At 44.4% G+C, this 25,418-nt stretch overlaps 1 long non-coding RNA gene across 1 annotated transcript; it reads right to left on the bottom strand.

Moving 5' to 3' along the window:
• Nucleotides 1-9,352: 9,352 nt before the first annotated feature.
• LOC134510313 (uncharacterized) lies at nucleotides 9,353-18,053 on the bottom strand. The gene is made up of 3 exons (XR_010069556.1): nucleotides 17,765-18,053; nucleotides 10,422-10,611; nucleotides 9,353-10,031 (listed from the first exon to the last, which is right to left on the bottom strand). It is a non-coding gene; the product is annotated as an uncharacterized LOC134510313 (long non-coding RNA).
• Between the last annotated feature and the right edge of the window lie 7,365 nt (nucleotides 18,054-25,418).

The following is a 25,418-nucleotide window of genomic DNA, read 5'->3' as shown; positions in this document are numbered from 1 at the left end:
ACGAGATGAATCATGCCCTAAAAGTGCCCATTGACTGAAAAGCTTCTGGATGTCTAGCTCTGCTACAGACACCTATATTATACATGAGGAAAGTTAGGTGAAACAAATCCCAACACAGGTTTCTAAATTTCATTTCGTTTTGAAGGAAATGCTACTAAATCTCGTATTTTCTCTACTCTAATGTTCAGCATTATATCCTGTTTTCTTGTCACCTACCTTACAAAATAACCTGCAGTCAGAAATGGGAGCCACATTCTTCATTGTTACTTGTGCATGTTAATTTCAGTAGAGGCTGTTTCAAGTCAATAATATGTCCTCCCTTTTCCTATATTTTTTCTACAAAAAAAAATCCAAGTAGGGACAAATACAAACATTTTCCTTTATAAATTGTTTCCCATTAAAAGTTTTTAACCCTATCTCAAAATTCAATACTTTTATACAAGATTTTATTTCATTATGATCACCAGAAAATCCTTTGTTCTTTTTTTCTTCTTTTTTTTTTTTAATGCTAAAATGGAAGATAAACATGTATCCTCTTTACCTGGAACTTGTTCAGAAGACCATTTTAAGTCAACAGATGCTGGGAAAATCCTTTGTTATTTTTCAGTGGTGAAACAAGTTCTGTGCAATTTTTCATTCTACTTTACGTGTATCACTACTACATGTTCAGTTTATGCACATATTTGATGTAAATGTATGCTTGAAGTCCTTAGGACTTACATGTGTTGAAGATTTTCCAAAATCAACAGCAAGTCAACATAGTCTTAAGTGGAAAGTCACATACCTCTTACCTCTTGTTATGCTTTTCCTATGTCTCATTCCTCTAACGTTTGCACTAGGAGAAAAAAAAAATCTACTGAAGCCAGTAGAAGTACAGGTGTGAAAAACAGATCCGAGGTTGAAAACAAGTTTTTTTGTGCCCAGAGGACAATTGCACTCCTGAAAATCATCAGACTGAACAGGAGAGGCAGCAATTCATACTTACAAGTAGGACTTTCCTCACTGTCTACACCGCAGTGACCTTAGGCTTGAGAAGTGCTATGAGGTGCTTAACTGAAAAGCACTATGGGATTATAAGGAGCAGTTTAGAAACACATCTAAAAGAAAAGCATTTTCTAGAGCTAATTAAATGCTAGGGTTTTTTCTCTTTCGCCATCCCTCCTCAATTAAAAGGTGTGACTTCAGGGACTCTTTCTATTTAAAGGATGTCTAAGTGATATTACAGGAGAGGGAACAGAGATAATAAATCACACAGCAGCTGTTGAAATAATATTATCCAACCTGTAAAGACATTTTTCCAAATCACTTCACACATTCGTCACTCCACCAGTATTGCGTCTGTATAATGAGTTACTCCCTTACCTTTCCCCTCTGGTGTGGCTCCCCCGTTCTTACGAACTGCCTACACAGGAGTTGTGATTCCAACTGCACTATGAAGTCTGTGCGAAGGAGAACACAACTCAGCTCCAGCAAAGAGAATCTAAAAACCCTGTTGATAGCTGAGTATAGAAAAATGCGGCTTACATGGTGAAGCATATCTCGACCTAAGGAAAAGGTTTGAACCTACCCCTAGTTTAACCATATTAAGAAAAATTAGCACAAATAGAAAGATTACCAAGCTTTAGTAAGTCTTTCTTCAGCAGCCTAGAAGGCAAAAAGGGATATTTATGTCACCTTTCTTTGGAACAACAAGGTAACAACTTCTTACAGAGCAAGAGCAGCAACTACAGCACATTTTCTTGAGTCATTCAGGTATGGTTTCCGATCTGGTTTATGAAACGTGAGCCATAATTCTATCAAAGCTTATCTCTTCCTGGAGATGGGCTAGGATAACATATCCATATCGACTCTACAACATCTATCAAAGGCTGATGAGGAATGAATACCATTAAGCTGTCTGTCTGACCCTGCACAGGAGGAAGAATGGCCATTTGCTGTATGATTCATGTCCAAAAAAAAAAAAAAAAAAAAGGGCGCAGAAATGCTTTTCTGGAGGCTCCATGCTGCCTCATTATTTTCTTGTAGTCATTATTTAAGTAAAACCCATAGAGAATGCATATATGTAGTTTGGACTGCAGAAGCTCATAACTTTGATGACTTTCAGACCTGCATTGATTCCCTTTTCACTAGTCTCAAAATCAACTATCGTTGCAAATGCAGCCTGAAAGACACATTGGTTTCCACCCACCCCCCCAAAAAAAAAAATTTAGCTAACCTTGAGAAGAAAGTTTTCTGTCAATGCCACTGCAAACTATCCTTTCCAATGACACAAAAAGGATTTCAAATCATTTTATAAATAACAACTGCTGGTGCAGCATCCATTTGAGTGAGAGTATTTCAAACTCAGACTACTGAAAAGCAAACTGATCTACTTCTACTGACAGAGTGCCACTCTTTCAGTAAATCATGCCATACAATTTAGCCAGCATTTGGCATAACCAGGGAGAGTGAGATTTTCTTAGGGGAGATGAGCCACTGGTGGAGTGAGAGATTGCTGTGCTGTCAGATCGGTTCAAGGAAGTTTGCACCTCCACATAGTGCTAGCTGTTCATTCTCACCAAGACTGGAGATCTCTATTACCTTTGTGTGTGTCGTTTACCAAATCAACTTTCTGTGTGGCCATATGGTACCTGAGTGTGGTGGGTTTACCTTGGCCAGCTGCTAGACCCCCACCCAGCTGCTCTCTCACCCCCCCTCATCAGCGGGGCAGGGGCTAGAAAATAAGATGGAAAAGCTCATGAGTTAAGAACATGGAGATCACTTACTAATTACTGTCACAGGTAAAATAGACTCTACTTGAGGAAGAATAATTTAATTTATTGCCAATTAGAAATAGAGTAGGATGGTGAGAAATGAAGAACTGGAGAAAAAAAAAAAAAGTCTTTCCCCCAAACCTCCTTCTTCCTAGGCTCAGCCTCACTCCTTTACTCTTCTACATCCTCCTGCCCTGAGCGGCACGGAGGGATGGGAAATGGGGATTGTGGCCAGTCCATAACAGTTCCTCACTGCCCCTCCTTCCTCTGCACACGGTTCCCTGCTCCAGCGTGGGATGCTCCATGAGCTGCAGTGTGGATATCTGCTCTGACATGGTCCTCCATGGGTTGCAAGGGGACAGCCTGCTTCACCATGGTCTTGTCCATGGGCTGCAGAGTGATCTCTGCTCTGGTGGTTGGAGCACCTCCTCCCTGTCCTTCTTCACTGACCTAGGTGTCTGCAGGGCAGTTTCTTTCAAATTTTTTTCTCACTCCTCTCTCTCACAACTGCTACGCAGCATGTTTTACCCTTTTTTAAATGTGTTTCCACAGAAGTGCCACCAGCTTCGCTGATGGGCTCAGCTTTGGACAGCAGTGGGTCTGGTTTGGAGCCCGCTGTGTCTGGCACAGGGGCAGCACCCCTCATCTCTTCTCACAGAGGCCACCCCTGCAGCCTTCCCGCTACCAAAGCCTGGTAGCCAAAGCAAAGTCCAATACACTGAGGAAGTAGATATGATCATCCCTTGGGTGTTTAGACTACAAACCTTTCCTCCCCTCCTTTCCCACATTACCACCAGTTTGTTTGCAAAGTAAAAAATTAAACAGACCTAGTTCAAACCGCAGCCTGCTAACCCACCATGTAACTGATGGGATTAAGGAAAAAAAAAAGTAATCTGTGATTCATTCTAAGGAGAATGTAAACCATGACCAGAAAGCACTTTAGGGAAGTGGATTTTAGCAGTGTGTGCACAGCTTTGAATACATATTAACACAACTTTTACTGAAATGAGATTTGAGGCTTTACAGACCCGAACTAGTGGCAATCCCTGCCACCAGCACAAATCCCACATGAGGCTGGGGAAACACACCACCTCTTCTTCCAGAAGGGCTCAGCAATACCAACTGGTGCTTCTGGTCTCCTTCAGGCTTTCTGCTTCCCTGCTCTTCCCTTTGAAGGCCAACCACAGGTTTCTTCTAGCACTGAAGGCAGAGAGTCCTCTTTGAGGCATAGGAGCCGCTATTGTAAAACTCGTTCACAGGTACTCAAGTAGGGGCAGCCAGTGCTGTGTTTCTGACAACAGCCAGCCTCATGGGCTTTGGTCCTCAGTTGGGAGGGAATATACTACGACATGCTAGGAGATCACCTTTCCTTTTCTGGTGGCAAGCAAAGGCTTGTAACTGCCCTTCTCTTTATTGCGCTTTCGGGGGCAGTTAGAGAAGCTCCAGCTGAAGAGGGTCTCCTCTGCATTACCTAGGGAAGGTTTCCCTAAAATACCTGAAACTTTGTTGCTTCGGTTCAATGTTCAGTAGTTTCAGACTCGCCATACTGTAGAGGGCTGAGAAAAGAAAGGAAAGCCGAGTTGTTTCTTCAATAACTAAGTCCAATGGCAGGCTCTACCTTTAACTTAACCTTTGCAGTTGTGCTTTTCATGACTTTATTTATAAATCTATGATAATTTTTGTAACTACCTCTAACTGTCACAATGCTAGCAGCAGGTGCCAAATTCATATGTACTACAACAAATATTAAGTAGCTTTGCATTTAGGGCAGGGAAAAAAAAATTAAAATGAAATTCTCTCTCCAGGGACACAATCATCCTGACAGTTTAAGTTGCAACACACACCTGATGAAATGGTTGTGCCTCAAATTAAACCTTCTAATTTGTGTATAAAACTGGGTCACAAAGCTTATTTCCTCTTCACCTCACCCCCCTTCACAGCTCCTATACATGTTACTGCACTATATTACACAAAGCAAAAAAGATGCTGAAGGGCAGACCTTCGTAGATGGCTCTTCAGCATATCTACACTGTGTGTTACGGGTACAACTTGCAGCCAACTTGAAATCTGAACCAAAACAAAGTGTATTTTACAGAGGTGCTCTTTGAATCCATTATTGTTATGCTGCTCACTAACCCTAATGTTATCAATGCAGTAATCTTGCCTTCTTTTTTTTTCTTCTTTTCTTTTCCCTATTTGTGTCACCAGCATCACAAAAATCTTGTGGGTGTTTTTTTCAAGTGTTCCTCAGTCACGCGAGTTATGCAGGCATTTTCCAGACTCGAATTTGTAACCTAACTTAATCATTGTTGTTATTCCTTTGCAAAGTGTCCATTACAATATGCAATAGTCACATAAGTTTTCTGTTTTCTTCTCCTCCAGGTGCAGGTAAAAAAAAAAAAAAATTAAAAATAGATCTAAAGTAATCTGTACTTATTTAGAAGTATTACCATTATGCTGTAAGCTGGGAGATAAAACATTTGTCACGCATACTGACAAAGCTCCCCAGCCAAAGTCTCTTATCACTCAACCGTCCAGACTGATGGTTTTATCCCCTCGACAGATGTTCCAGCTGCTGAGGTTAGTGGAATACTCACTTCCATCCCTGCCCAACAGCAGCAGACTCAAGCTCTTGAAAGTCACCATCTGACACCAGGAACAAAAGGTCAAACCATAGTCTAGACAGAAGCTGTAAACTGGGATGCTCAAAAGCCTCTGGCAGAATGAAAGAGGAACCTAGCAAGATTTTTGCAACAGATTATGTGCAAAATAAGCATCTTATCAAATACACCTCCTTCCCCTTAACTTAACAAACAATAAACATAGGTCAGATTTTTGGTCCACACTACATTCTGTATAATTTCATAGTTTTTTATGCATTTTAGTTCATGAAAAATAATAGCACAGTTTTATCTTTTTTTTTTTCTCAGTAAGGTACTCGGTCCCCTTATGTTAGGAAACCAGATCCAAAAGTACGAGTCAAACACTCTGAAGATCTACCAGGATCAACTCAGCAGAAGTTACCAGAGGTTCATTTAACCCTAGCATTAAATTCAGTCTTCTGTCTGTAAACATCAAATTGAAAAGCCATGGCAAAACAGAGAATTAAGGTATACAGCAGTTGCACCTCCATTCTTTTTCTTTCCAAACCCACCACAACACTGCTACTGGCATCCCAATATCAAGTAGTTTTGGCATCCCAATATCAAGTAGTACTGGCATCCCAGTCAGACACTTTTTATTTGACCTCCTCAGGGCCCAGGTTTCACCCCACCTGTTTTATAGCTCACAAGTAGAATAGCAATCTGAAGGTGATGAATGAAAAATGTGGCAAAACGTTCAGGATTTACACTCGGCTAGTGCCTCATCATGTTTCCACTTGCCAAGCTCTGCTGTGGTGTCACGGAGCAGAGTTGAACACCTTCTGTGCTTTGCTACATAGCTCTAATATGCATGCAGCTCCTATGCCCCCTGCCTACTTTGATTACTCCTGCTTTTGGCAATTAACACCAGGGGATTAACAATTGGCTCCAGGACAATTGACTCTGGAGGCAATTAGCCTCTTACAGGCACCTCACTAGTTGCCAATTTCATAGAGGTGAGAGGTGCAGGGGCTATTAATGAAATGCATTAGGAAGAAATAACTGAGCTGTCAGTTAGTCTTGGGTCTCATCCATAATTCTGCTTAAGAACAAATGCCGTAATTCTACATCCCATGTGAATCACAGAAGGCTAAGTGAAGTCACCTTAGAAGGACTGCTTTCCTTTGCCACAAATAAGGCATTCATTGGGTGCTCTCGTTATGGTAACAGCCATTTAAAACTTTCCCTGTTTTATACAAATTAGGTGGTAGTGAAGAAGTGAAGTGAAATGACAAGGACATGGCTGTGCCAATTTGAAGTCATACCATTCCTGTCTGACTTCTAAAACACTGAGTAGACACATCTCTCTTGCCAGTCTCATGTTGCGTATAAAAACAGGTATCTTCACAGATGAGTTTGCAATGTTTGCAATGCCCTGGTCAGTTCATAACCAAATCCAAAAATACATGAGCTGTTTCAGAAACAGATGGTCTACTTGAGCCATTTAAACAGCAACAAAAAATGCAAGATTTTTTTTAAAACTCTTTGTAGTACACCATGAGCTCAGTTCAGCAATCCTTAACTATTTGAAACTTTATTTATGTTGGAAAGAGTTGTGCGGGCATACATCCTTTGGGAATAAAGAAGATGGGTTCCAGGTTTTCACTGTTCAAAGAACAAAGAAATACATTCCATTCAGCAAATCCTCGTGTTGAAAAAACGGGTAATGTAGAAGTAACACAGTGGTACCACAGCTGTATACCAGGAGCTTCTGGGGAGTAAATCTGTGAAAGGAATTAGGTGTTTTATCCCTCCAGAGAAATCCTCATGCTCCCAGGGGAGAAAGAGATGCCCAAGACTGACAAGGAATAGAGTGCTGAGCTGTCCTCAGAGGGTGCTGTGGGGAGGCTGCATCTTACATCTTGTCCCTTTCCATGACTTCATTCCGCAGCTATGTCCACCTGAGATTCCCAGCCTGCAGCTAAGTATATTGTCAAATAATAACATTAACAACTCCTTCAGCCAGGACTGGAGTTCAGGACAGTTGTCATCTCTAAACACTGGGGTTGGAAGTCTCAGCCCTTCGTCAGTTTCTCTGTGAGGACAGACAGTGGGAGATGGTGTCATAAAGTCGAGATAAACACCATCCACTGCGCTCTGCTCGTCCACCATGCCAGTCATCTCATTGTAGAAGGCTACCAAGTTGGTTAAGGATGTTTTCCCCTTCATAAATCCATGTTGATGACTCCCAATCACCTTCTTATCCTTCGTATGTTTGCAAAAGGTTTCCAGGATCAGCTGCTCCATTACTGTCCCAGCTCTCGAGGTAAGGCTGACCAGCCTGTAGTTCCCCAGATCCTCTTTCTTGCCCCTCTTGTGGATAGGAGTGACATTTGCTTTCATCCAGTCTTCAGGAACCTCTGCTGATCAGTATAACCTTTCAAAGATAATCAGAAGTGTTTTTGGAGAGACATCAGCCAGCTCCCTCACCACTCATGTAAGCATCCCATCAGGTCCCGTGGACTTCTGCATGTCCAGTTTGTGTACATGTTCCCTAACCTGATCCTCCTCTACTGAGGGTAAGTCTTTGTTGCTCCAGACTCTTCCCCTGGTCTCAGGGGCCTGGGATTCCTGAAAGCAACTCCTACCAGTAGAGACCAAGGCAAAGGCATTGAGTACATACCTCAGCCTTTTCCATGTCCTTTGTCATTCAGCATCAGGCCCACATTTTGCATACTCTTTCCTCTGCTACAGATGTACAAGTGGAATCCCTTCCTGTTGCCCTTCATTGCCCTCACTGGATTCAAATCCAGGTGAGCTTTGGCACGCTCAGACACGTGTCTCTACATTCCTCCTGGGTCACCTGTTCCTGCTCCCGCATCTTGTATTCTTCCTTTTTATATGTGGGGGTTGTCTGGAACTTCTCTTTCACCCATGCAGGCCTCCTGCCACCTTTGCTTGACTTCATGCATGGTACAGATGTGAGCATCAACAGTAAGGGAGGGCTCCAGGAGCAGAGCGGGTCCCCTTTGCTGGGCACAGAGACCTTCTCCCACATCTGCACTTCCAGATATACGTATTTAGACTCCTCTCTGTGCAGCATCCTGGACATGCTGACGACCAAAATGGGGGAGGAAGGTCACCATGGGCTGAATGAAGAGCAAGGTAATACAGTCTGCCAGAGAGATTCCTTTGAGCAGGACCCAATGGTTTAAAGAAGCTGAAACGCCTTTTTAAAGAGCAGTAGCAATCCTGCTTTTCCTGGATGATCTATCTGGGGGACCTCCCCAGCAAGCAACATGGGCAGAATTTAATCAGTTTGAACACACTTTGCAGAAGAGGATGCACAGTTACAGCTGCACCCATTCGTCCTATGCTTGAGTCTTGTTTCCTGGAGTTCATTGCCTGCTATTTCACTTTCTCTCTCTCATTCTAAAAATGTCTCTTAGCTTGTATAATCCTCCTTCAACAGTTTTTTTCCTGTTAGCAAATTAAAACTAGTGCTCTAGAGGCCAACAAAAAGCAGTCTCTTAGTGCAGGTGGGCTTTTTAAAAGGTGCTGAGCATTTTATTTGAGAATTGGAGAGGGAGAAACAGTCACATAAAAATTAAATTACATCTATTTGATACCAGTCATCATTTTATTGCACATAAAACCTGAAAAGCAAAACACTTAAACTCTTCTATATTTTCAAGTCAGTCATCTTGCAAAATATTATATCTAGCATAAAATATATTCTTAACCAAAATATTGATCTACCAGTTACCCCAGACAGAAGGCAAATAAGTGTCAGTTTAATGGTGTCTGGGATTTCAGTTTAAAACCTTCCAGTTACAAAGAGAAGAAAGTGAATTCAGAATCCCCCTATGCATGCTGGGCTGGATCTTCTCCAGGCCACAAGCAAGGGGTGGACCTGGGTCTGGTACCCGATCCGCACAGAGGGCAAGAAATGAAACCACACCGCCAGTGTCCTTGGATAAAATGGGTTTGCCTGCACCACAGAGGGAATATAGCAGCTCTTCATTGCTTCATTTCTCATCCATGGTATTGCCTGTGAGGTGGTCATTGAGGAGCACAGTATAAGGTGGGGTTGCACATTGGTATAACATGGATGGAGGAAAGGGACTATGTGCCTGTTGCAGCAAATCACCTTGTTGAGCACTTGGTAACCCAGCCATTACACCTGTTTAATCTCTACCAGAATTCATCAAAGAACACCTTGACAATTCAAACTCCTCAGTGACCAGTACTAAACAGCCTTTCGCTATCTGGCCTAGAAGGTGAGAATTTCAAAGCAAGATACAGAGCTGGAAGGAAGCATGGCAGCATAAAGAATGGCAAACATTCCCCTGAAAACTATATAGACTCATAATCTGGCAGTGTCTGGAGGGAGGATCCATACAAACCTGAGAGGAACTCAGAGCAAAGTCCACTGAAAACCTGTATTCCTACAGAAACAGATACAGGTACCCATTATCTGATAGGAGTGATAACATATCACACTAATTCCAACTGATCCAAGATGGCTCCCTCTGTACAAGATCATCTAGAAGAAGAGGCCGGGCATTTCCTTTTCTGGCATGCAGAGCGCCAAGGCAAGGGTGCTACAAAAGAGCGACAGCTATGCTTCCGTGTGTGCTGGTATTCCAGCACGTCTGTGACACGTGGTTTCAGAACAGGAACAAAAAAGCAGTGACTGAGAAACAGAAAAAAAAAATTATCATTTGACTAGTTGCAAAGCTTTTCAATCCAACTGGAAGTAAAAACCTTTCTACAGTGTGCGTGAATGGAGCAGGATACCTCTCGTAATAAGAAAACGTAGGTGTGCATTTTTATACCCAGGAATCAGTATAGTGCCTGACTGTCTCACAATAAAAGTTGTATCAGAAGCTTAAGGGGATGGGGCAGGGAAAAGCCTTTGAATTTGACCCTAGTCAGAACAGGATTAGGATTTTAAGGCCACATATGCAGCTAAAAAGCACAATACTGATGCATACAGCACTGGTAAAACAAATAGTCAGAAGAGCTTTGAAGAGCTACTGCTGCCACTAGAGACGAACTTCTGCCTTGTGACAAGCATATTAACCTTTTGAAGCTCTGATCCAGGTGTCTCCTCAGCTCTGTGATAATTCTCTCTCTCACCGTCAGCGTGCGCGTTACACTTACGCTACTCCATTTGCCAGCCAGGTCACAGGGTGCCACTGCTCCGAGCTCGTTTATGGTTTGATTTCACACACCCCTCCTCCATTTTTTTCAGTCTTAAGAAAGCTCGGCTCCTGTAAAGAGGCCAGATTTTTTTCAAAAGCGCTTAAGCTCCCTGAGTCTCTTCTTGTTCTCAATGGGAGATGAACCCTTTAGAAAATGCCAAATCTCCATTTAGAGTGTGCAGCTCTGTTGGAAATGTGATCCTTATCATTTCGGATAGCATTACATACCCACATGCTATGCCTGTTGCAGTTCCTTTTGCAGCTAAAAAGAAGTCCAATAATATACGACTGCATTCTTGATGAGGGGTCTGAAACTGGACAAAGCACGCTCCCTGTTTTCAGCAAAAAGAATGCAAACCAGCTGCCTCTCAAGAGTTCGATTGTATTAGCGCCTGCTTAACCTTCATATTAAGATAAGAAATCTTAGGTATTTTGTTGCTGTTAGTACAATAACACTTGCACAATGTCTTGATTACATTTAGCCTCCTGTCACCCCTATGGGGTAGTGTTATCACCTCCATCTTGCTGATAAGGAGTTGAGACAGGGAGATGGATTAAGTTAAAAGTCACAGGAGACACAGGAAGTCTGCACTAAAACTGACGGCTAACCCAGGATTCTGCTCAGCACTTGCCAGCGGGTGCGGACTCTTTACACAGAGGAACTACAAAATGCTGAAAGTATGAATTTATATTCTGGAATTAAAGAACCAACACATTAACCTCATTTGATTATTTTAAGGAATACATTGATAGCCAGTGCCAAGAATGACTACTGCATTTTAGAGACAGTCCTAAGACCAGATATAAATACAGAAACCAGCAGGCAGATGGAGAACCACAATATGGGTCTCTAAGAAACCAGCAACAACCTTCAGTTTAATACCACAAAGCTGCTGTATTTGTTTATACAGCATATCAGTAGGAAAGTCTATTGGAAAAATGGTTTTGTAGAGTTGTTAAGGGCTTTTTTTTGTTGCTTATCCTTAATGCCTTTTAGGTGCTTAATCCTATGAAACCTAACACTCCTTTAAACCCCAACAAGCAAAGGTGCTCACAAGTATTTCTCAAAGAGATTCTTCTTCCATGCAAAATACTTACAGAACTAGATTTTTCAAGACTAGAAACTAACATTTGTGAGCGGGTAATAGTAAAGGATTTTTTTCCCTCGTGTGAATGAAGCAAGTTGATATTAGGAGGACATTAATAAACCTTACTGTCTTCTCCAGAAAGCCTTTCAGATCTAACTTACTTAAGTGTTTGGCCCCTTTCAAAACTTTCTACACCTGCCTTCACCTTTTCCTCATCCATGCCCCTGGAGCCAGAAGCTAACACCCTCTAAGGACATAGCTGTTCTCATTGCTACAGGGCTTCCTCATCTACCAGAGCTGCTGTCCTTCAAGCATCTTTGTAACTGAGGCCTGACCCTGGAAATGCTTTTGCACGCATGAAATCACTCAAAAGCATTTGCCTGTTCCACTCTCACTACTCTGTTTCAAAGAGCATTTCCTTCTTCCTCCTTCATGCGCTGGGAAGATACCAGACACGGTGGTGAGTGTGACTGTAGCCCTCCAGGGCTGCAGTTTGCTCACAGCAGATTACTTGTCTACAAAGCATTTTCTCACCTGGGTCACCTCTTTAAAGGGAATTTCTCCAGCCTGGGTTTGTAATGTTTCTGTAGAACATTTATTACATTGCTATTCACCAGCATGAAATCTATGCTCCATATGAGTTCACCAGCTATAGCACAGCAACTTCCTAGACATCCTGCTATGCCCAAGGTCCAATTCTTAAATCCAATTTTCTCCACTTTAAGGCTGGCTGTCACAGTTTCCATTTGAGACTAATTCAGTAGCTCAATTTTAGAATCTGTTACTCCCAGCAATTTTAGCAAGACTGGTCTAATAAAGGCAATTTTTCAAAAGCAAGTTGGTGCCGTTCTTTGTTTCTCTTTCAGATTTGCAGGCAAATTATTTATGTTCATTACACACTAAGAGGATCTCCAATTCTGGACTGGCACTATCCTTCACACAGAGTGAGATGTTACCATCATGCCCTTCGGGTACTGTCTTTTCTTCTCTACAGAAGTATCATTAGTAGGCTAATATTGCTAGTCCTGTCATCAGCAGATTTTTATTCTGCTTCTAATACTAAGATGCTACGTAAGGCCAGTGCTTCACCTTCTGTGCCTCCACTCCTTTACCTCCAAAGTACAGATAGCATGCGTATTGTCATATGTGGCCACCACATTGTCATATGTGACCACCACTCAGGAAAGAGCGAAGACTTCTGGACGAACCAGAAGTGGGAGAGCAAGCTAGAATATAGCATATAAATGTTTTGATCCCAAAGAACTTGTTCATATTAACCTTACCTATTTCTCCTACAGCAGCAGCCACCTCCCTCCTTGCACTATTTCAGCATCACCCACTATCATAACAGCTTAAAAGCTCTTTATGGTCTGTTTCATCTGCTTTCCAAGTAATACTGAATAGAATAGGTTTCCTGGCTGTTTTCTGCACTTTTGCTTTTGCCATCAATATTTATCATTGGTAATTATCCATGGTGTCATTACAGATCTCTAATCAGTGAAAAGGCCATCACAGTACCTTGTACTGGATATACTTTGAACAAAAAGACAGCCCCTCTCCCAGTGGGTTTACAATCTGCCGGCAACCATGGGTCAATATGTGGATGCACAGAGTTACAGGTAAGAGTAAAAGATGATGATTAGGTAAATGGCTCTCCCCTCCCTTTTCCATACCTCATGTGAATTGTGAAACCCCTTTCTCCTCCAGCATATCAGCCCTATACTGATGCACACAACACACCAGACAATTTTAGTCCTGGCTTCCTCATAAAGGACCATCTCTGCGCATTCCTTATACCAGTGCAGCCCTGCTTAGCTCAGGGCAGACAGGCTGTGGCTGCTCCGGGAGCTGCTGGAGCCATCACATCACCTAGGATTAAAGCAGACTAAGGCAGAAGGAGCTGCCCTTCTCTCCCCACCAGAGAAGAAAGCAAGAACTGCAGGGCAGCAATACCCATGCAGCCTGAGGGGATGCTATATTGGATCTTGACGAGGTATCAGGCTATATTGGATCTAAATGAGGTAAGGAGAGCTCTGCTGCCCCTTCATTTAACTCTTGATGACCAAATGAGCAGCTTTTATCTTCTACCCCCAAGCAGATACACATTTACAAACCGGGGGGGGGGGGGGGGGGGGGGGGGGGGGAGGTGTCTGAGTGCTGCTTCTAGGTCTTGGGGACAAATCAGTGTTGAAATTCAGCTGGAAAATCTGGTTTACTAAAGAGTTCCCCACAAAGGAAGGAGCGGCTAGTGTTTCTATGCCCTTAAGGCACTTGGGATTTTTCTAGGCTCCCAGGGCCAGCCCTACACATAATGAAAACCATAATGAAAAACAGAGACCCTTAGGGTGAAAGAATACAAAATAAGAACTCAGGCCTGAAAATGAACTTGGTTTTGCCCTCTTGCCTACGCAGAGCCAGATCTCCTGGGACAGGGGCAGGAATTCCCCTACGCTGAGCTGCTCCCAGAAGGGAGGCCCTGGATGACAGCTACCTGGGTGGCCTTTTGCTAAACGGCAATTTCCTCCTCCTCCCTTGCCACCATAGTGCAGCAGGGTCAGATCCTGCCGTAGTGCAGCAGGCTCCTCAGCCGGACGGATAAAACTGAATTTTGCAGCCCTGGGAAGTGGAGGGGGAGGCAGAGGGGACGGAGGGGCTGCGGGGCACAGAGGGGGTGGCACATGGCCTGCAGGGAGGGGGAGACCCCGTCCCCCGTGTCCCCCGCACCCTCACTACCGCAGGGGCCCCTTTGGCTCCCCGGGACTCGGGCACACGCTGCGGGGAGAGCCGAAGTACGGCCACTTTGCTTCCTCCAGCGGCACCACAGTTAAACAACAATTTGATAAGAAACTTGCCTCTTTTTTTCCCCCTACATTTCGCAGTTTATGGCCTGCTTTTGGTCAGGAGTTACCTGAACAGGCAGGACAAAAAAGCTCTGTCAGGGCCAGACTTTCCGCAGATTTCCGCAGGTAGTGAGCGGAGAAGCTCACAAATCTCCTGCTTTATTTATTTATGGTTTTTTTTTTCCCTTTATATGAAGCACAGTGAGAGGACAAAGAGCTGCGGGTGAGCCCTGTGGCAGGGGTGCTTTTAACCATTTGCTGCCCGTTGCCGGTCTCCCCTCGGTGCAGCTTCACTGCCGTTTCCTCATCGTGTTCCCCCCTCACAGCGCGCAAAGGAGCCCTCCAGGCTTTTCCTTCCCTGGTGACAAACGAGCTTTTAGGAGGACTTATTCGAGATAGATACACTGTTCCCCTCTCGATTTATAGCAGCTGCGTTATCATCTTGAAATATATATAAACTGTGGGCCGGCGGCACGGGATCACGACACTCTCCCGAAGGCGTGTGGTGGTGAATAACCCACGTACACCTCTGGTCTGGGGGAAAACACACAGCCTCGGGTTTACCTGTCAGCCGGAGAAGGAGGCCGGCTGGCTGGGGGCTCCTCGGCGGGGTTGGGAGCCCCCGGGGGCGGTCGGGGAAGGCCCGGGGCCGCGCCGTTGCGGCGCCACCTGGCGGCGCGCCGGGGCGGCGCTGGCTGCCGTCGGTAGCGCTTCATGGCGCTGCCGCGAACGGCGAGGGGTTCGTGGGGGATGGCCCCGGCGGGAGCGTCGTCAGCGATGGCCTGCCGGCTGCGGAGCCCGGGTGCAGGGTCGCGTTGCCCGACGGTTTAATAGGGGGGGATAACGCTGTCGGGGGGCGGGAGGTGCCGCAGGGCAGCAGGCCCCTCTCAGGGCCAACTGCCACCACAAACTGCGGCTGAAACTGACCCGCCGCCACCCCGGTCCCCATCTGGATCTTGGAAGTCACCTCAAAACTGCCGGATGGGTTTGGAGTCCCATGGCTAGCCCTGGCCATGCGCTGTGGTGGCAGGTGACAGAGATCAGGTCTGCGAGGGCCAGGCAGAGGCCGCCATGACAGGCCTCCCGCTGGCCTCTCGCTGGGAGCAGGGTTACTGAGGGGCAAGGGTGGCTTTGGGAGAAAGGCTTGTGGCAAGGAAGCACTGGGTACCCTCTGTCTGCTCCCAGACACCCAACATAACTGACAGTGAGGGGAGGCCGTCGGCGGAGTGCGAATATCACTTTGTTCTGTGATAAACTCATGTCCGTCCTGCCAAGAGGCGGAGAGAAGAGCAAGTAATTCAGTGTCATTCACTTGAAGGTTTCTCCTGAAGTCAGAGATGCTGGGCAACACAAACGAAAGAAGGAAAAAGGGAGGGGGGAAAAAAGCATCTCAGCTGCTTTCACTTCTCTCCTTCCCAAAATAATTATCCACAACCTCAAGCTTGTTTCAGGGATACAGGAGCTTTGTCTGCGTGTTTTACGTAAGCAGTATTTTACGGCGTGGAAGATCGGCAGGCTTTTTTCCACTTGGACAAAGGCTGAGCTGCTGAAGCAGTGGTATAACATCGCTGTGCTGAAGGTGACCATGTCTGCATAAACAAAGCTTTACAGTAGAAGCTTCCTTTAGCCCGTCTCTTCTCTTTGTCAGTTTCTATTGATAAATACGCTCGCATGATCCTTGTTCTCCCATCAGAGCATCTCAGAGTCGGCGCAGCACCAATGATCTTGTGTTCACCTGAACTTTAAAACCAGGCCTTGACCTGAGTAGCCCACCACCACCACCACCACACTCCAGCTGCTCCACACCAAAGGTACAGAGGAACTTATGAAACCCCTCAACAGGTACTGTGACATTGCTTTAAGGGGCTTCCTCCCACCTGTACAGCTTGAATAAGGAATTAGCGCATATTGCCTGTAATTTCAGAGTAAACGTTCTCTTGTATTACTACTTTAAATGTGATCACCCACATGGCCTTTGTTTGGGAATTTTGACAGGGTGTGGGATGGAGTGGGTTGGTTGGAAATTCTTTCTTGCCCCAGACATTACAAATCCTTTGAAAATGTTTTCCTTTTTTGCATTTTTCTCAGGGGATGACTGTAGAGATCAGGAAGAGATGTGTAAGATAAGGAATGTCTCCAGTCTGTGCTGGGGCTGTATGTTCTGCTACAGGCAACTTGAGCTCAGAGCAGATGAGCGAGCTTTGCCCCTAAGCCACAAGCAGAGCAGGATAGCACAGGGAAACCAACAACGCTGAGAACTGATATGTAATGGCTTCAGGATATGGAAAGGGGTGAGGGAGAAGCCCACACCAGGGTATTTTAGTCTCCCTGGCAGACAGTCATCTCTGGGAGAAAGCCCTCTTCATAAACAGCACATTCTGCAAAACCCGCTGTTATACAGAGAAACATGCTTTTAACAAAATGCCTTTCTTAACCAGTTTGCTGTTCCCATCTTTACCTTTTGGCAGGGGGGAAGGTAGTATTTATAATGTGGACTTCTACTGAGAATTACAGATGAGCCCTTGTCTCAGCAGAAACAGAGAAATGTCATTGAGAGGGATGTGTGACAAGTTACAAAGAGGGCTATTCTGAAGAGTGGGAGGTTTTTCCAGGATTGCCATTTCTTGTCAGAGAAGATTTTATTTGCAGGGAGGCTGCAGGGCAAACATCCACACTACAGTGGGCATCCCCACATTTCTCTAGGATTTCTTTGTACACAGAGTTCGTAATGTACACAGAGTTCATAATGGACACAGAGCTGGACAGGAGCTGATGCTTGCAGGGGTGAACTAGGTATATGCCATGCTTGGTGGACAGTTTTCTACCTGTTTCGTAAAGACCTTTTCCAGCACCAAAAATAATACAGTCTTCCTCGATAATCTATCCTCGATAGTGCCTCACTATCATTTCAGGGACAAGTATTTCCAGATGCCCAAGCACAATTCCTGGGACAGAAATAAGTGCACATATGTGGTGTGGCCAGTAGTGGTGCATAGCCTTGCATCCAGCAAAGCTGCTGGCCATCTTGAAACTCCAAACAAATATTCAAAATTTTCAAATTGCACTTGGCAAAATTTCTCAACACACAAACTGTAAGGATGTCAAATGCATGCCGTACGTATCCCTGCACTTTTCCATCGGCACTGCAGAAAACCATAATGCCAATTAAAAAAAAATTACCATTTTACCCAGTCTTATCCACTTTGAGGAAGAGATGATACAATTTTCACAAGACTGTGCATTTGTAGGATAGACCGAGTACCTGGTGACTGCAAGCACAGTAGCTCATCTTACCTGCAGAGCAGAGCTCCCACGCAGAGGACTCCTCAAGGCTGGTGCAAGGACTGCTGTGTGGTCTTCAGCAGTGGGAGAAGCAAGCAAGTAGCGTCTCCTGCTGCCAGCATCACGGGGTTACTCTGGCCCCCAGCTTCATGCTCCACCTTATTTCACCCTGTGTTAGGGCCGTAGCAGCCAGTGATCTGTGCTTAAAGTGCCTTCACCCTCCAGCACTTGGAGCTACTTGGCTTTGCCATCCTGTCACCAAGATGTTTTGAGTGATTGTGGGTCCCGAAGATACATCACTTAAAAACAAGGGATGCTGTGTAAAATGTCTACCACATGAAAATTTCTATTGTATCACCAACAATCAAAGTAGCTGTTTATAGTACCCCACCCCTCTGAAAGCTCTATGTTTCTTTGTGTTTATACAGACACCTATTTTTGCTTGTTTAAGAAACAGGTGTGGGAGTAAATCCAGTTATAATGTGGGAAATTCTCTACAGCTTCTCAGTTTAAACTCTAAACTGATTATTCTCTGAGGCTACATTGTTAACTAGAACAGCGGCCATGCAGGAGAGGTAAACTGTTTGGCTGGCCAATGATTGCATGATCAAATAATTAATCAGCCTCGAAGGCAAAATTAGATTTCCAGGAACCCTGCTTCTTTGGGATTAGATTTTGGAGTGGAAAAGGTCAGACTGAGCTACCAGCTCTAATAACTCACTATGCTTTCTTCTATCATTTTTATTTAATTTGTAACAAGAAAAATAAGCTTCCATCTAGAGCAAGGTAAAGGAGTTTTCTCTTTCTTGTTAAGGGCCATAGGGCAAAATCCTGACATACTTTCTTAAACATTCAGTAATTATTTTTGGCTTGGGCCCAGTTTGGTTTCTAACAGACATTTGCCTTGGCTTGGGCCCAGTTTGGTTTCTAACAGACATTTGCCTGCGATACAGAAGTCCCCCTTGCCAACAGCAAGTTTATTTGCTCTCTGGAGAGAATCACCAGGCTGGAAGGTCAGGGCCCACTAACTTACCATTTACCACAGATCTGACCAAGACACCGCTTCTACTGAGATCAGATTGTGGAGCTCCTACTGCTGCTGAAAGGTGGCAGGATTTGTCTCACGTGAAAGGTGGATTAATCCCCTTGCGATATTTAGGATCTGGAGAACGGGTGCAGTGGGGAACAGCAAGACCAAAAGCACTTGACCCACCTCTATGGAGATTACAAACTGTGCTGGCGACATAGTAAGCCGCTGGTCCACAAAGCATGCTCACATGATTAGTACCTCTAAATTTCCTCGGGATGCCAATTTCTGATGATGACTTTACTCAGACAGACGTAGAGTGCAGAGCCTGTTAAATGCAGAAGTTAGGCTCGACTTCAGATATCCTCAGCTACTTTGAAATTGCAGAGGTGGACAGGAGAAAACCCACAGCACGCAAACTCCTTAGGGGTTTTCCTCCTGCTCAGAAGAGATCTTCCATCTCTTCCCAGCGCAGCTTCGACATCAACACCATCACCTGCAAGTGGCAGAATCCATTTCTGACACTTACATACAACGCTGTAAGTGTCCCAAAGCTTGCCCCAAAGGGAGAATCCTCCATGACCCTCATTACTAACAATGTGAATATTTTTTTCTCCATAATTAGCTGATAAAAAGATATTTATTATTCCTTGCAGCTGAATAGACAAGACAGACAAAGACAAGGCAAGGTATGGGGGCAGGGTGAGATGATTCTCCACAGTCACCCAGCAGGCTGGTGGCTGGGCTGACAGAAAAACCCCATTCACCCACTACAGTACTATTGTAGTACCCACAACCTTCAGCCCCGCAGCAGGACTCCAGAACATTCCTGACAAGCACAGACTGGGAACAGGCACTTCTGCCCTCGCAGAGCAGGGCATGTCAATGTCACCTTTAGAGCATCCCCAAAGAAGAAGTTAGTGTGCAGCAAGCAAGGCAGTGAGTTACAGTGCACAGCGTATCAACTTCCCACGTGCTTGTGCTTGAACTGCATGAGGAGCGGAGCAGCCTGCCTCCCACACACACAGAGCGCACGCAGTGCCTGCGCAGGAAACAAATGCAGAGCAAAGTGGATGCTCCAGGTTCACGGCTTAGCTTTCCCGCACACTGACTCCCATGGAGACAAGCCCCAAGTGGCACCGGTGCCGACATGCAGGTCCAGCAAAACCCTGAATGCAACACTCAGAGCTTGTGAGGATGCTTGGGTGGATCGGTGGCCCTAAATGTCCTCCCTTCTGTTTACTGACAGGCACAGCCTCGTAGGATTCTTTCTTTAATATGTAGGTCCCTTAAAACGCATATGTCAGTGGTTAAAGAGGGCAAGCTGGGGGTGTAAGGAAAATACTTTTGTCCTACAGCTTAGGAGTGGCCCAGCTAAATAGCAGGCTTCTGTACATCAGGTACACAGGACATCCACAGAACTGAATGCAATTCACGCATTTCCTACCAGCGCTAAGCTCAGCTCTCACTAGAGCTTTCAGTCCTCTCCATCCCTGAGCAAAGAAATCTTTCCAGTTTGTTTGTTTTCTAAACAAAAAATAAAATCTAGGAAGAGGGATATTTCTAAGCTCTCTATTCACTCCCAGTTGTTTACAGGTATGCTGCTGGGACAGCTAAGTCTGGTTTTAGTGACTGGTTGCACTATGAAACTTCCCAAAGACAGATTTCTGTTTTGCCAAGAATAACTTTTCTGAACCAAATTAATTTCCATAGTGAATGTACAAGGGGGAACGGAAATTTTAGGAGTACGCTTGAGAAATAAGACTTTCAATTACAGGCTCTCAACAGGTCCTGGAATTTTTTTTTTTTATCCACTCACCTATGTGTTTTAAAAGTATATAGGGCCACAGCATAAGCAGAGTACTGTTGCCATCATTTTTAAACTTTGAGAACAGCAAGCAGATTGCGTCTTATCAGGAAACACCTCTGAGGTTCTGTGCAAATGACACATGCACACAGCTCGACAAGATGTTTGTTGACAGCAAGCTCTCAGCTACTGCTTTCCACTCATTACAGCTCCAGCCAATGTCACTGTCTTTGAAAAACAGGCAGAAGACAACAAAATGTAGTGCTTAAGGTACCCAGCTGCAATAAAACTGGGAGTCCTCCCCTCTTTTGCCACTGACCAGAATCTTTTCCACTTCTTCCTCTAACTTGCAAATTCCTCTTTGGCAACCCTAACTCCACTGTATTTAGGAGCAACTGAGAACCAGGTTGCTAGCTGTGACCTTCTAGTCCTTTTGAAAGATACCTGCGGTTGGCATTTATACAAAAGGGAAGGAAATATTGGGTCATCTTGGACAGAATACATAGCTGAACAAATTTAGGACCATTTCTGCAACTGTGCTGCTGAAATGGGCTGAACACACCTGAGAAGTGGGATGCTGTCAAATGGTGCTTTTTATTTTTTTTAATTGATGCCTTCTGCTTGAAAAATACAGAAAGATTCTTGTTTATCTATCACTCAAAAAAGAAAAAAAAAGAAACCCAAAATGCCTTGCAGAAAGGTTTAGTAACTCAGAACAAACAGCAGGTCTTGATCATTGGCTGGGGCAAATTGGTCTAAGTTCTCTCATTTATTATCAGCTTAATGTGTAGTTTATATAATGTAACCAATTATTATAAAATTTGTTCAATCTAAACAAAACTATGGACAAAAGAACAACAATTGCGCTCTCTCTCTTCACAGGTGGAGAAATAGAGCGCCAAGACAGTGATGTCAGGGAGTTCATGGGGAAACAGGTCTACCCTGAGCTAGGAAATCCACATGGACCAGCTCTTCCTGACTTGGACAGAGCGCCTGATGCTTCTGGACATACATGTGTGGGCTTACTGCTGTGGGTCAAGATATTAAATCACTGTTTACGGTAAATGTGATGCAGGAAGAACATTCCCAGTGTTGTGCTGGATGTCCTCCACCTTCTGTTCTCATGTCAATGATGTGACGTCATGTGAGGCTCAGGACGCACCTACTTTTTCAGGTCACATCATGGGTATGACTCAAAATACAAGTTATTTGACTGAGATGGTTGTTTGGCAGATACCTTCTGTGAGGACCGTGAGAGTCAGTATGCCATGTCCCAGTTGAAAATCCCGGACAGAATAGCATACCAGGAACTTGTGAGGATGAGAAACAATATTTTCCAGGGTATCCAGGCCAGCCAAGGCATCTGGTGACCAAGGCTTGACAGGCTGGCGGCTTTGTGCCTGGGATCCCAACTATTCACACTGTTGAGCGTGACAGATTTCTTGCACCCAGCTCTGGGCTGCTGTGTGTGGTGATAATCAGATGTCCACATGATATCTGGTGTCACAACAGAGATCCTGAAGTCGCCCACCTGCCTAAAGAAGAGCAAAAAGGTCTCTCTTCTCTCTTAGTCCACTGACGTGGCCACAGAGAGCCATCCTTCCTCTGAAAGGCGCTACAGAAGCGGAGAGATCTGGCACAGCAATATGTCAAAAGTAGTGTTTTCCCTGTGATTTTTATGAGTCTCCGCAAGAAGGAAATTAGAAACTGAAGTCTACACTCTCTTCTATTTATAAATGTGTCCATAATGTGTACGTTGTGCTGTAGGTTAATGATGCAGTTCTCAAGCAAGATTAACTGCTGCTTCAGACAGCCATCAATTTTTTATGATTGCAAGACCATTTCCCTACTAAAAAATGAATGTTACATTCCCCAAGGGACGGGCTGTGTTCAGCATCAGTCAGGTGTGTAGGGTGGGAAGATGAGAATAAAATAAAATAAATAAAAAAAAGAAAGCAAAAGACACAAGCCAGCTCCCCAGCTCCCACACCAGGGAACAGGTACATGACTTCCCTCGCTGTCACTTCTGAGCATCCTGAATAAGGTTGAATTCGCAGACATGTGGATGTGCTTCTGACCCTTGCTGATGGGGCCAGCTCCCTCTAAAGTAATGCTGTAAGCGGTCAATGCCCAATACCAAGCAACAGTGACTTTGTACGAGATCAGCACAAGTGTCATCCTGCCTCAAGAGCCTGGGACGTTGTTTGAGCTTGAGAAAAAACAGTCCAGAGATTGCTTAATGCTATAGTTGAGCTTTTTATCAAACTTAGCCTATATTTGGGGTGGATTCCAAGAGGCTGCCTATAAGCTGCCTTGGCAGAACAAGTCATCTCATCCACCAGTCTGTTTTAAGATGTCTGTCTGACAAAAGTGGGGAGAATTGTCCATTGTAGGTGCCTATCTCTCTCTCATTCTTTCTACATCAGCTGTAGACAGGAGCCTGATGCCTAATCTAGATTAGAAGCGTGTTTTTAGATGCCTGAAGCAAGGGGAGATGAATCCTCATTGACCCAATAACTCTGACCAGGTACAGCTGGTGCTGCTGAAAGGATCCCAGCTACCTTCATTAACAATAATCCACCTTTTAATCTGATTGGTAAAACCACTACCACTCAGTCTGAACCTTTTCAGAAGACTAAGCCAAAAGACCACAGTGTCTTTGTAACTACATCCTTTGATGCAGCTTTGGACTAGCTTGTCCTCACATACCTTATATTGACTGTACGTGGAGAAATAAGTTACATCTATGCAAAGAACCTTGTATCCTAATAACCACATCTTTGTTTTCCTTTTGACTAATGAAATGAGGCGAGTTGAAAAAATAAATCAGGCCTCATATCACTAACCGACAGCATGTTATAATGCCATTGCCATAAGTGCAGCTGAGATCTTTATTAAAAAATGTGACTGGAAAAAGTCCATTGTGAACCTTGCGACACTAAATAGGCTCCTGATTAAATGCAGTCTAGCGACTTTAAAAACTGTTCTGGGGTTCGTTCACTGACAACAGCTGAATGACCCTCTGAGAAAGCCCCATGCTTAGGTTCATGCTTAACTGCATTTCTTTCACCCAACTCCTGCCCATGCTTGGAGCTCACAGCTGAAAACTCTGGGCCTCGACAACATTGACATGTTCTAGGCATCTCCCATTATTCCACAGTCATGACCGCAGCTATGGTTGGGTTTCACAGTTGGCAGGTCTGTTGAGTAAAGCATTTCTGGGGTTGCTCTACTGCAAGGACATAGGTCCAAATGTGAACCCTTAAATATATACCTGCCTTTTGCTACAAACCACAACAACCACTATTGAGTTTACCTTTCTGCTTCGATATCTGCATGGTGAGACACAGATAGATTATATTCTAGTTCCCCAAAGCAATTTGAACGTGTTTCTTGATAAAGCAAGGATGGACCTCAAATTACTTTGCATAGAAAATGTTGTTTTCCAGACCGAAGTCAATGAGGACCTTTTCCGTTAAGCTTGAGTTAACAGAATATAGATAAAAGTAATCTGAGGCATCTACTAGTACTGCATCCATTAAGCAAACAATTTAAATATTTATGAGGAAGGAAAATATTCCAGCCTTTACTACAAATATGCTAGGTCTCCTAACTTTCTGTAGGGAAATACTGTAAATTTTATGAGCATACATATGTAACTACACTGAGTGGCTACAGAAATATTATTTATGGGGCAGAATATCACTCAAATATGCCAGATTTGGGACATCAGAAGTATTTCCAGTGACATGTTTATAGGCCAAGGACCGACTGTATAGGTTATTTCCCTTTCAATAGAACTCACAGACCAAATATTATCAATTTACTATGGGGAGCAATATTGGTAATGTCTGTACCTTCAGTTTTTCAAAAGAGCCAGTTTGCGTGTTGGATGGCTGGTGTGAGTCATTCAAAGGAGATGTGATGGTTTTCAGGGCTGGCGAGCATCCACCGCATCGCTGGACTGCTGAATCCTCACAGCACGAAGGCGGCCAAGCCAGGTTGTAACCACAAAGGCCAGAGACCACCATGGAGGAGCGGGGTGGTTCACTGGCTCCTTCTTACACACCCCAGTGAGGAGGAGGGCAGGTCCATAACCAGACAGACCACTTCTGTAAGGGCAAATATTTATCAGTGCCAGTACAGCCTCAAAACACCGACACAAGGACTGGTTGAAAGAGGCATCTCCCCCACTGTATTCCTTAGCCATTTGGAGAACAGCAATCACTATATTTTAAAAAGCTGGAAGGCTTGACAAAGTAATATTTAAATGCAGGAAGGGTGCCAAAACGGTAAGTGCGGGGACTCAAGCTTGCCATTCATATGCAGAACAGGTATTGTACAAGCTGTAGCAACGCATACTTCAATTTATCTATTTCTGTGGTCCCGCCATCTCTGGAGTATGGCAGCTGCCCCCAAGTGCTCTGACACAGCAGTAATATTGTCTTCCTTTGCAGCACATTGGAGATAAAATTTGATTAATTCCAAGCTTGTTTGCCTACTCTGGCTGTGTGTGTGTGTGTGTGTGTGTGTGTGTGTGTGTGTGTAGAAACTTCGGCACCTTTGCCTGTCTGTTCTCATGCACAATGCTGCTCAGAACTTTGGACGTCCACAAGCTTATAGGAATAAACAAACCTAATGTAAAATAGAGATGTACAGAAGTCCACAACTCCTGAACTGGCTGCCTTTCATCAACCTGGAGGGAAGGGAAAGCATCACTCTTGTGTACAGATGACAAGAGTTAGTTTCTTATTTGTCTCATAATAAATACAAGCAAATCCACAATACAGGAAACTAAGACTGTACTACAGTTTTGAACAAGCTAAAGGCAT

Source organism: Chroicocephalus ridibundus, chromosome 1 (genome assembly GCF_963924245.1).
Source record: "Chroicocephalus ridibundus chromosome 1, bChrRid1.1, whole genome shotgun sequence".
In the NCBI taxonomy this organism is placed as follows: domain Eukaryota; kingdom Metazoa; phylum Chordata; class Aves; order Charadriiformes; family Laridae; genus Chroicocephalus; species Chroicocephalus ridibundus.
Note: the sequence above shows the minus strand (reverse complement) of the source record. Positions and strands in the feature narration are given on the sequence as shown.